Genomic DNA, 12,397 nt, shown 5'->3' with positions numbered 1-12,397 from the left:
GCTTGAGGAGGGGTGAAGCAGAGGCTATGAAGGGGAGTGAGGAGCTCAAAGAGGGCTTTGCCACCTGCCAACCTGCAAGCGCAGAGCAGCGTGGACTCCTCTGACAACGGAGAGAAGCTGTGACAGAGCTGGGAGGGACCAGAGAGGTCATCAAGCCCAATCCCTTCATTCACAGATGAGAAACTGAGGTCCATGGTAGGGGTGAAGCTGCAGTGCCTCAGTAAGTCCTAGAATCACAGTGTCCAAATTGAGAGCTTCTTGGTGACCCCTGCTGCACTGACTGATAGAAAAGGAACCCCGTCTCTAATGTACCTGACAAGAGGTTGTTAGCCTCCCCACAAGCCTCACAGGGATGGGGAATTCATCCCTTCCTCAGACCTCCCATTGAACTCTGGGGCAGTTCTGCAAAGGAAGTTTTCCCCCACCTTCATCCTAAATCTTCTTCTTTGCAGTTTTCCCATGTGCCTCCTAGTCCTCACAGGTCAACCAGGAAAAGACTGGGCCCTTTTCTGTGCAGCAGTTCCTTAGAGGCGTGGGGATGGCCAGCATACCCGAGTCTCCTCTTCTGCAGACTAAACAGCCCCACTTCCTTCAGTGGATCCTTCAATGACATGGACTAAGTCCCTCACTGGCCTTCACCTAAACTTGAACCTTCCCATCTGCTGTTGTGACGCTCTGGGTCATTCCCCCCAACTCCAGATGGCTCCCGGAGTCTAACTTCCACCCAGTTCCTCCGAACCGAAGGAGCCAGAGGTGCCATCCTCCTTTTAGCTCTATCTTGGAGCCTCCGATTTCTCTTCTCTACAACAGAAGGCTGAGGCCTCAACTCCCATGCCTCACAAATCAGGCTAAGAGTCCCAAGGGCGTTGTGCCTGACCAGCTGGGAACCAAAGGGCCGATGGGTCCCCCAACTCACTGCTTTAATGATCACCCTACGCATGGCGTCTGCCAGGGCAGAGACTATCCCTAAGCAGCCACTGTTGAGAGTTTGCATGGCAACTTTGAAGCCATTGCCAAGGCCCCCCAGGATATTTTCAGTAGGTACTTTCACATTTTTTAAATGAACCTCTGTGGTGTGGGAGGCCTTGATGCCCATCGTTTTCCTGGTGGACCACTGAGAAAAAACACACACACATTAGCTCCAAGGGAATCCTTGGGATATTTACTTCAAACCCATCAAGCCTGGTAACTGCTTCCTCACAAGACTGTCTTCATTCATCCATAATCCATTTTCATGGTCCTCTCCAATCATTGTGATGGGGGGGGCACAAAAAGGGAGTATTTTGTCTAGCTCTCTGAATGAGTGTCGAAGGTCCCTCATCCTAGCCTGAAGATGGAATTTTAGCAATGACTAAATAATCCAGTTTCAGTCTCCACCCAGTCAATGATGCCATTGATTTTCCCTTTCACTTGTCCCAGGGCCTAGCACTGCCAGGCCAGAAAGACTGCAGTATGTTTTACCAAGGCACTAAGAACCTTGGAGTCTGAGCTAGGTTCCGAGCTCTCGACCATCAGTGCTCAGACTAATTTTGATTATAGTGGAAACAGTTGTTCTGCTCCCCACAGAACATACTCAGCATTTCCGTTCTACAGCGGATGTGAGGTTCTCCCCCTGGAGTGATCTCCACCCTCCCCTCCAGCATCCCCATGGAAGGACAGAGATGTCAGAAATACGGGGCTCGCTTCTGAGGGGCATCTGTGAGCGGTGGGGGTTACTGACAATTCTGACCTCATACTACAGTGTGAGGAAGAAGAAAGCAGATTTCTCTCTGTTCAGTGGACTGAAGACATTCACCTCCTCCACCTTCTTGGAACAAAGAAAAGCAGGACGTTACCTCCTGCACTTCCCTTCTGCCCCATTCTGCTGGCGCACACATCTCGGCAAGGAGTCAAAGCTAACCCGGGCAGACCCCAGCCTCCAAGGGAAGGCCCCCAAGGGGAGAGGCTATGAACAGCCTTACCTGCTCACACCTTTAAATGCTTTTTCTCCGATGAAGGCTGTGATTTTTCCATGTACTTCTCCTGTGGTTCTATCCTTCACTTGTGACTTGGCAAAGACTGAAAACGTCTGCTATCCCACCATTACTTGGAGGCAAGAACATCATTACAGTTAGCCTTATGGCATCCTCCTCCTCCCCCTTTTCTTCTTTCTCTTCTTCCCTCTCTTCCTCCTTTTCCTCTTCTTTCTCTTCTTCCTCCCATTCCCCAATTTCTTCCTTCTTTCTCACAAACACCATTCCTAGATTGCTATTTAAAGCACCCAGAGAAGTGACTTTCCCACACTTGAAACCTCTCAACTGGATGCTTTCCCAGCCATTCAAAGAGGCTTTATCCCAAATAGATACTTCCCACCATGCTCTGTGAGGCTGCTCCTTGCCTCACCTGGACCTGCCAATGTGTGCATGGTAAAGATGCCAGGGGCCAGACTGGGACCAAAAATGGGCCGAGACAATTCCCAACTGTTGATGACTTAGTAATTCTAAAAAAGCAAAAACACTCTTTCATGGAAGTTGTGGGCCTTGAGGTAGTCACAGATGAAGTAGGGCAGGCAGGGGCAGTTTAGGGGAGGTGGAGGCAGGTATGGGGTCTTAGGGGGGTGCTCAGGAGGTGGACCAGGCCTTCAGGTTTGATGCCTTCTGCCCTGAGGGGGGGCTTCCTTGATTCTCTGAGGTTAATTACTTCATTTTCATTGGGGCAACTAGGTGACACAGTGGATAGAGCACTGGCCCTGGAGTCAAGAATCCCTGAGTTCAAATCCAGCCTCAGACACTGAATAATTACCTAGCTGTGTGACCTCAGGTGAGTCACTTAACCCCATTGCCTTAAATAAAATGTTTTTCAAAAATCCCTATACATAGGCTCCCTTGTTCATTCCATTCCTTCTAAAATCTCTATCATAAGGATGAGTGTTTTGATCAGGGGTGAATAATGGGAGACAAGCAATTCTGGAGGAAGAAAGATGTACCTTTTTGGGGGGCTTGTGGCAAGATGAGTTTGAGGGTCCTGGGAGTCTGAGGGTCCTGGGAGTGGGAGCAAGGGCATGTCAGGCACTTGACTGCTCTAAGCCCTTTACAAATATGATCCTATTTGATCCTCAAAATGCCACAAAAGTAGGGGCTATTATCACCATTTTTAATCTTTTATTTAAAAAAATTTTGGTTTTGGTTTTTGCAAGGCAGTGGGGTTAAGTGGCTTGTCCAAGGTCACACAAACTAGGAATTATTAAGTGTCCGAGGCTGGATTTGAACTCAGGTCTTCCTGACCCCAGGCCTGGCTCTCTACCTGCTGCATTAGGAGTACAGACAAGAACAGGAATGAGGATGCCAGAAAGGTCCAGCTCTCCCTCCCTCAGTGAGTTTGGGACCCTTCCCCCTCCCAGTAGCCCAGTATGGATTCCATGTCTCTCCCAGCTCTAGGACACTGGAAGGAGAGCAGCTGAGCTGCCCATGACCCCCACTCTGAGGAGCCTCACCTGACCCACATCTTGCTGCCATCCAAAGTGTACAATTTGCCACAGGGGCTGAGCTCGGCGGTGGCCTGGATGGAGGCTATGTCAGAGCCACCGATGGGTTGCGTCAGACAGAAAGCGGCCAGAGAATTTCCTTTCAACACATCAGTCGGAGAGCTCAGTCCTGGCTGAGGGACGATCCAAAGTCCCTCTTCCAGGGATGGGCCCACAGTGGTGGTCTCTGTCCCCAACTCTCTTGTCTTCAGTCCTTTAGGATATGGTGTGAGTCTATGGAGGCTCTCGAGTGGTAGGAGTTAGGGAAGAATCCCAGGAACAACAGGGCAAGTGGACTCCTAAGGTTGCTATCCATCGCAAGGGCCCATTGCCCATCTCTTTGACTGAGGATGAAGATGGTTCACAAGCCTGGATGTATCTTGGGAGTCTGGGCTAAACATAAAATGGGGAGACGCCTCCAAGTGAATGAAGAGCTAGCTGGGGGCAAGATTTAGCCCTGGGCTGGGCCATCCCAGGCCCAGTGGCTGGGGCTGCTTAGATGGGGGTCTCCATTCTCCTTGGACTGGGGTAGTCAGGGAGCCTTGTAAGATTCGTGTGACTGAAGGGGTGCATGAGATTCATTCATTCCTCCATCTACCTACCCCCCCAACATGCTTTGCGTTCCTTCCCTGATGTTCTACTGAGTCCTCTGTCTAGAGCTATGGGAGGTGCTGGAGGGGGGGCTACCTCACCACCCCCTGCCCTCGGCGGGCTTATATTCTAGTTGTAGGTACATGAGAAGTTAAAGAAAATATGAGGCTATTTGAGTGTGGGAGACAGGCTTTCTAGGGCTGAGACGATCCAAGGGCCTCCTGGCGGAAGTGCAGTGAGGACTGGCCTGGCTAATAAGGAGGGGATGAGGGTCCAGGTGGAGAGGCTAGCACAAGTGAAGGGGGACAGTTGGGAGGGAGTCAAGTATGTTGGCAGCACTGGAAGCAAAGGCTGGAAAGGTAGGTTGGGGTCAGAGGTGGGGGGAGGCTTTTTCTGTCGAGGGCCATTTGAACATTCATACTATCATTCTCCTGCTCTATTTGATTAAACATTTAATTCATTCATCCCTAAAAAGTTCCTAAATTTATTGAATTTCAAGTCCTGTCTACAGTTGCTGTGGCAGTGCCAGACCAAATGATTTTTGTGGGTCTTACACAGCCTGGTCATTCCCTGTCCCTGGTATAGACAGAGAAAAGCCTCAAATGCCAGGCTGGGAGCCTCAGAGCCCTATGGGGTAGGGGGATGGGGGGCTCTGACTGGACTAGAAGAGAGAGACTAGCAGGCTGCTCACTGGAGGCCTGGGCTGGCAGGTATTTGCTCTTCTGAGTCCCGTCTCCAAACAACAGGATCCCCATATTGCCACTGGACTGATGGGCCCCAGCAGTGATGCCCACGGCCAGGTCATGCCAGCCCAGGACCTCCACCATACAAGCATACTGACAGACAAGGACAGCAATAGAAACTCTCATGGGACCAAGAAACCCCCTGGGCCTCCAGGAAGATGGGGAGTGAGCCCCAGAAAGGCCCAGGGGGAAGGGGAGAGGGACCAAAATCTTTCTGGGTCTGCTTTACTTGCTCTGAGAGCCTCTTTGTACTCTGACCTTTCCAGAGGTGGCAAAAATGGCTCCAACCAGCAGGGGAAAGGAGAGGGAAGGGGATCCCAGGGAGGGTCTCAGCTTGGCTTCTCTCTTTGGGCCTCAGTTTCCTTAGCTAGAAATGAGAACGTTGCACTAAATCCCCAAGCCTCTGCAAGCTCAAATTCTGGGAGCCTCAGCATTCCTAGTGCCCAAAGTCAGACAACCACCTTCCCAAGAGTGAGTCCCCAAAGTCTGGGCTGGAGCTCCCTCACCTCCTCCAAGCAATTGGAAATGGGTCACCTGCTTTGGAGACCTCCCTCTTCTTATCTGTCTGCCCTTCATATCTCCTACTTACCCCCTTCTCTCCTTCCCCCCTTCACCTGGGTGTTTGTCAGCCCCATGTCCCCCACTTACCCCACCTTTTCTCCCTCCCCCTCATCTAGGTGTCTATCTGCCCTGTGCCCCCCCCACTCATTCCCCCTTCTCTCCCTCCCCCTCACCTGGGTGTTTGTCAGTCCAATGCCTCCTAATATTTCTGGCACTTGTAACCCCAAAATTTTCCACTCCTTGAGCCCTTGCAGGGTTTTTGACTGTATTTTTTTCATTGTCGTCATTCCAAGTCAGATCATTAACATCCTTCAAAGATAAATTTTTAAATAGTCGGTGGCCCGGGAAGAACCCACCTCTTGCAGCACTGCATCTGTGAAATGGGGTGAGCATCAATGCCCCAGAGCTGGGATGCCATCCTCTGCCTTGCCCCAACCCCGCTTGCTCAGTTTCCCCAGAGCTAAGAGACTAGGCTGATGCCTAGCCCAAGGCTGGACCAACTTCTCATGGCTAAAGGTTTTGCTTTACTGTGTCTCATCAGCTTGGTTAAGTTGACATTGAGTCTGTTTCTTCATCAATACTATGGGACCCTTTAGGAGTCAATGGGACTCTTCCTTGGAGCTTTGCCTGCTCCTCCCCCACCATCTTACAGGTGTCCTTTCTGGAGGTCCCCACCGCCCCTGGACAAACTGGGGCCCGGGTCTCACTAGACTCTGTTCCTACAGGACCCTCAAAATCTCCCTCTTTGGGTGGCAGTCAGGCACAGCCAGCACCCACCTCCAGGAATCTATTGCAGGACTCATACAGCGTCTTCAAGAACAAGGTCTCCTCCTCACTGAGAACTCGAGAACAGCGAGGTGCTGAGGACTGGCGCCGGCCTCCATGATGCTGCCACATGGGCCACTTGACTCAACGTGGGTCCCTCTGCTTCTACCTGATAGGAAGGGGAACACATTGTCCACCACAACTTTTCCCTTGAAAATGTTCTCGATGAAGGAGTTTGATTTCTGAGGAATGGGAGATGAGGTGGGGGGGGAAGGGATGGCTGTTTTAAAACTTACATGGAGAGGTCCTGGCAGATGGGAAGAGTAAAGAAACCACCCCACTGGGCCAGCTCTGAATTCCAGCCCAGGACTGAGCCCTCGTTCAACACAATGGCCTACAGGTAAAGCCCGAACCAGCAAAACTTTCATCTGGGGCAAGAACAGTTAAGCCCTGAACTTGAGCCCTGTTCATCCCATTAGTCATGACTGGCCCTCCCCAGGTGGGACAATGGGGGGCCGGACCAATTCCTTCTGAGATGGACATTGGAATCTAGGGACCCAGACTTCAACAAGGACCTGGTGGTTCTCTCTGTTCTGCTTTCGGTGATCCCTGGATTTTACAACCAACAGCAGTGGATGGGGTTCCTACCTGGGAGATTCCGAAGTCAAGCCACATGGTGCTCCAAGCCAGGTGCTTCTGCCATCTCGGGCCCCCAGCAAGAACAGGGACCTAGCTGGCAGGCTCCTCCCCTTACCTGCAGCTCAAGGAGCTCATGGGTAGATCTTCTCTGACAACCACTCACTAAGACTGTTATCTACCGTCCCCCTCAGCCATTCTCCTTCCTTTCTCAGGGAGTTCATCCCCTTCCATCCCTTCCTTACAGTCTTACTTGGACACTTCAATGTTCATGAGAAACACCCTCAAACACCCTTGTCTCACTGTGGCTCTGCATTGGTGGGTGGAGTTTGCACACTGGATGAATGAATGAAACCTCATCCATTGACTTTAGATTAAGAAGAAGAAGAGACCCAATTCAACATCCACATTAGCAAAGGCATTTTAAAAAGAAAACTTCATAGCAAAGAGATGAGGTGACAGGTAACTCACCTTCACCTTGGCAAAATTGGCCCTCTTGTATGTTGTAGAATGAAAAGAAGTTAGTCTGTGGGAGAAAAGTATGAAATTCTGCTAAGACAAGGCAGAGGGAACAGAAACTCCCAAAGCACAAGGACAATTTGGTCATGATCCCCCCACTCCCTTTCCAAGTGCCCTGAACCCCAGTTGTTTACAGCTGGATGGGGCTGCAAAGAACATTTCGTTCAACTCCAATTTGGCAAAGAATCAGCCCATCTTCGACAAAGAGGGATCCTGTCACTGCTTTAATACCTACACATAGAGGAGGAGCCCCCCTCCCTCCCCTGGCATCCCATTCCCATCATGAAAGGACCTTCTTTAGTCAGAGGATCATAGATTTAGGACTTGAAAAGACCTTGGGTCATCTAATCTGGGAGTTCTCCTGGGATTCATGGACCACCAATAAGTCTAGAGATCAATTTTGGTGGGGAGGGTGTCCATTAATTTGCATAAGGAAAAAAATGATATTTTTGTTTTCATGGATCTTTGCTTTCTTTTGTAAGCCTCTGCTTTATTTTAGGCATTTTAATATGATTCTGAGAAGGTCAAAGTCCCGACGGGTCCAAGGCAGAGAAAAGGGAAGAAGTCCTGGTCTGGTCAACCCTTGGATTTTTTCTGAGGCTCATAAATGTTCCTTGAGAAACTCAAAATCCCAGGAGGAGGTGGCCGTACTGTCTGGATTTGACGTTGGGTGCTAGGACTCTTAGCGCTATCTCCATTGGATCATGCCATCTCCATGGGCCAATCAACTAATGGCACCTGTGGGGATCAAAGGCAAAATCCCACCGAAGAAGCACTTATTCTTCCATCAGCCCCTGGTGTTGGCTCCAGGCAAGAGCCTGGCCCTGACAAGCTTAACCTTGGAAACTGTGGGAACTAAGTGAGCCCCAGACTCATCTTGGGACTCGACTCTGGAGCTGACTCAGTTCCCTTTCCATTCGATTCTGGGTCTAGTTCAATGTCTTATGAGAATGTGACTCCATTAGAGGAAAGAGAACAAACTTCAGTGCATTGTTTGAACTTGGTCCTGTGTAACTGGGAAGCGGGACCTGCCCCATCTGCTGCTTGGAGACCCCCAACCAAGGACCAAGTGCTGCTGAACCAGAACCTGGTCAGATCCAAAGACTGACATCACAACCAACTCACGCGTCTTATCTGAGAATTCACTTTTTTTTTTTAGGTTTTTGCAAGGCAAACGGGGTTAAGTGACTTGCCCAAGGCCACACAGCTAGGTAATTTAAGTGTCTGAGGCCTGATTTGAACCCAGGTCCTCCTGACTCCAGGACTGGTGCTTTATCCACTACGCCACCTAGCTGCCCCACGCGTCTTATCTGAAAAGTGGTCCTGGGGTTGCTCATCAATTATTGTTTCCACATTCCTTTAATTGAATAAGACACTTGCGGGGACGGTACACCTCTTTTTCTGAACCCAGGGAATTGTCCCTATTGCTCTCCTCTTGCTATCTTGGTAAGCCCCTCATGTTTCTTCTGATTAGAAATCAGATGAGCTCATCTCAGAAGCTGGGAGTAAAATCTGGTGTGCCCCTATATTCGGGGTCCAGTGCCAAGCTGAGGAGACTTGTCCTGGTTTACTGAGAGACTGGCATGTGTTGCTGAACAAATCCAAACTTGAAAGTTCCCCCCTTTGTTTCCTCAGTCATTTCAATCAATCCATACATCACATAATCCTCAGGGACCAGCAGGCAAGAGCCAGTGAGGTCTGCCAGACTCAGCAGATGGCAGCAGAGAGGCATCAGCAGCAGGGGATGACTGCTCCACCAGCCGCTGAAAAGATGCCAGGAGCGGGGCAGGACCAAAAGGAATCTGAGTATTTGGGGGGCAGAGCTCCAATTCAGGGAAGCCAAGGGGCCCCTCCCCAGAGGGACAAGAAATCACATTGACCCCAGGCTGTAAGGCCCATCCCAGAGCAGAGGCTGCCTGGCTCCAAGGAGCATTCTCTACTCCCAGAATCTGAAGGGCAGTCAAATGGCGGAGGTCTCTGAGGGCAGATCAGAGGGAATGTCCACCAAAGTCCAGCCCTTCCCCTCAGCCAGAGGTGCCAATGGGGCAGCAGATAGGGCCTCTGGGCTTACACTCCACCTAGGACACTTGAACCCTGGCTGGCATGAGGCATGTCCCAGGGCTAGAGCACTGCTGACACTATCTTCCTAAAAACAAGTGATTTCCTCATAGCTGCTGTTTGTCCATCACCTCTATTTCCCAACACATCCCTGCTCATTTCCAGAAAAGCAGACTAAAGAGCAGATGAGGGGGGAGGAAAGTTCAGCACCCCTAAGCAGCTCTTCTCCGAAGTCTGCCGTGGCCCCCAGCGGCGGCCCCCGCCTCTGCCTAGAAGTTGGTGCTCTTCTGCAGGACTGGCTGCTGCTTCTGTCTCCTCCTCTGGGACCTTATTCTTCTGCGAATCTTTCCTCACACTCCTCACTTCACCCAAAAGGCCTCATGAATCAGGGCTGGGCTTGGGGCCCCAACACCTGGGTTCACATCTGGTGCCAGATGCTGAGACAAGTGGGCAAGCCCCTGGACCTTGACCTCTCATAGGAGAGGTGGCCTCGGATGGCCTCAGAGGGTCTGTCCTCAGCTGTCCCTGGAACGGGGCAGAGAGGCTGGCTGACCCCCGGCTGGGTGTGCTAGGGAGGGCGTTCTTGGCCAAGGGAGGGCCAGATTCTGTAGCTCCAAAGTCCCTTCTAGCTCAGAGGGTCCGGGATTCACAACAGGCGACACTGATGAAGCTCCCTTAGTTCTTCCAAGGGGGACCCTTGGAGGAGTTGTAGTGCTAAAGTCACAGAGTCATCGCCCTGAGTTCAAATCCAGCCTCAGACCCTTGCTAGCTGTGAGACCCTGGGTAAGTCATTTAAACCTGTTGACCTGTTTCCTCCCCTATAAAATGGGCTGAGAAGGAAATGGCAACCCCCTTCCACATCTCTGCTGAGAACACCCCACCAGGGCCACAGAGTTGGACACAACTGAACAGCAATTCTCTCTATACACTCATTTGAGGCCCATTTAGTGTACAGCAAGGTAGGTGTTGCATCAACTGATTTTGCAGATGAGCAAACTGAGATGGAGAGAGAAGTAGAGGCTTCCTCTCCAGGCCTGCGGAGATGACCTTCCCCTGGGCCAGTCCTGGGCAGGCTGCATCTGGAGGGAGTGGACATCCAGAGGAAGGAAGCATGGCATGCATGGCCAGAGCCTTGGCCCATAGTTCAGGCTGTTAGTGACTGTGGACAGGCTGTTTCACCCCCCCTCCCAAGTCTGTTTCCTCCTGTTAGAAGGGGACATTTCCTAGCACACGCAGCCAGGGGTCACCCAGCCTCTCTGCCCATTCAGCATCTGGACTGCTCCAGGGATGGCTGAACATAGACCCTCTGGAGCCATCCAAAGCCACCTCCCCTCAGAGGGCACTAACTTTGGCCACTCACAGGGTTATCATGAGGACTATCCATCATCTACTGTCAAGGGCCAGGCAATACCATGATGTCCAGTCGGACTGAATTGGGAGGACAGGATCCTGGGTCTTGTGTTCTCTTGGTCAGCCCTCACCAGAGGACTAGGGTCATTTCTGGGCACCAGGACATGGATGAACTAGGGAGCATCCAGAGGAGGCAGCCAGTGAGGCCAAGGCCCTGGAGGTCTGGCCTGGGGAGGAGCAACTGGAATCCCTGGCTATGGAGGGCTCCTCTGGAGGGGGGCCCTGATAATTGTCTTCACCTAATCGAAGGATCATCCGCTGTTCCGAGAGTTCCTTCTGCTTGACCCCAGAGGGGCAGATGTGGGGGTTCTCCCAAAAGGAGTGGGCATCCCTGGAACCAGGTCTGATGATCCTTCCTTAAGGATGTCAGAGGGAGAGACCCTTCCAACTCAAGCCTCCTGAATCCTCACTCTGCCACTGACCGGCAAGCAGGCCACCTGTCTCTGCCTCGGTTTCTTCCTGTGTAAAGAGGGCTGATCCAACTGGTACTTATTCTGTCATGGAAGCCCTGAGGAAGAAGTGCTCAACAGAACTTGGAATATTATGGACATATGGCTTATTACTAGTTTAATTTGAAAACCAAAGTTTCAAAAGGCACCATTATCAGAACCAGAAATTCTCAGGATCTCTGAGCTGGAAGGGCCTAGAAGCCCCCTGCCATGTCCTCCGGCCTGGGAGGGGCTATCCAGACTGGGCCTAAGGGCTTGGTGCTTTCAGGGCAGGCAGAACCCCCATGCCCTTCCCCATTCTGGCAGTCTTTCTCTGGGCACTTTTCAATAGCCAAGGTGCCCAGGCTTGCCACTGGAGGCCAGATGTTGCCACACATTCCTAAGAAGGCTTTCTAGAGGAACAGGGAATTGTCTGCCAAGATGGAAAAATTGTTTTCTGTCCTGAAGTCTGGGCACAGAAGGGAAGGACAGGTGGGACAGATCGCCATTAAGCTGGGCATCCCCAGCTCTGAGACTCCAGGATAATAGTCCTATCTTTAGAACCAAGGGATCCTTGGGTCACCCTCAGGGCCACCCTGGAGTCGGGGAGGGAGAGGAGAGAGGCAGAGGATCTCCCCAGACCTGCCAGCTCCAGGGTCAGGGCCCCCTGTCTGGGGGCCTCACCACTGTCTGGCCTGACTGACCCCTTCTCCCCAAGACTGCCCACAGGCAGCGGTTCTACCTGAGCTGAGGTTTCCATGGTTCTGCCAGGAGACACCGCCACAGAGTCAAAGTAGCTTGATTCCCAGAAGAGTGTCTAGAACAGAAAAAAAATATATGGGATCTCATCCAGCCTCAGCCTCTGGTCCAGGGGTGGCCCCTCCTGGCCCCTGGAGCGAGAGGGAAGGAGAGGCATCCTCCCAGGACGGGACTTTCCTTCCAGGGATCATCTTCAATGAGCCCTTTCTGTGGCCCCTGATGGGAGATGGTGGGGAAGTTCTCTGGGGAAGGTCCCTCCTGGCCCTGGGGCTTGGGAGCCTCTCTCAGCACAGCCCATCTGGGGGCAAGTGCAGGGTAGGAGGGAGCACCTTGTCTGAAAGGGAAGACTGCCCTCCGAGGTTTGAGCCCTGGGAGGGTCAGACCGTTCTTTCCTGGCCGCCTCTGGAGAGACCTCCCCTGGGTCA

General features: G+C 51.8%; 2 long non-coding RNA genes across 2 annotated transcripts; both read right to left on the bottom strand.

Moving 5' to 3' along the window:
• Positions 1-32: 32 nt before the first annotated feature.
• On the bottom strand, positions 33-6,431 carry LOC141490555 (uncharacterized). Its single transcript, XR_012469262.1, has 5 exons — positions 6,175-6,431; positions 5,571-5,706; positions 3,473-3,895; positions 1,962-2,479; positions 33-1,807 (listed from the first exon to the last, which is right to left on the bottom strand). It is a non-coding gene; the product is annotated as an uncharacterized LOC141490555 (long non-coding RNA).
• Positions 6,432-7,667: 1,236 nt separating this feature from the next.
• On the bottom strand, positions 7,668-12,388 carry LOC141490554 (uncharacterized). Its single transcript, XR_012469261.1, has 3 exons — positions 12,302-12,388; positions 11,956-12,030; positions 7,668-8,055 (listed from the first exon to the last, which is right to left on the bottom strand). It is a non-coding gene; the product is annotated as an uncharacterized LOC141490554 (long non-coding RNA).
• Positions 12,389-12,397: the final 9 nt, after the last annotated feature.

The sequence above is a fragment of the Macrotis lagotis genome, chromosome 6, assembly GCF_037893015.1.
Source record: "Macrotis lagotis isolate mMagLag1 chromosome 6, bilby.v1.9.chrom.fasta, whole genome shotgun sequence".
NCBI classification, from domain to species: Eukaryota; Metazoa; Chordata; class Mammalia; order Peramelemorphia; family Peramelidae; genus Macrotis; species Macrotis lagotis.
This window is presented reverse-complemented; position numbering and strand designations above follow the sequence as displayed.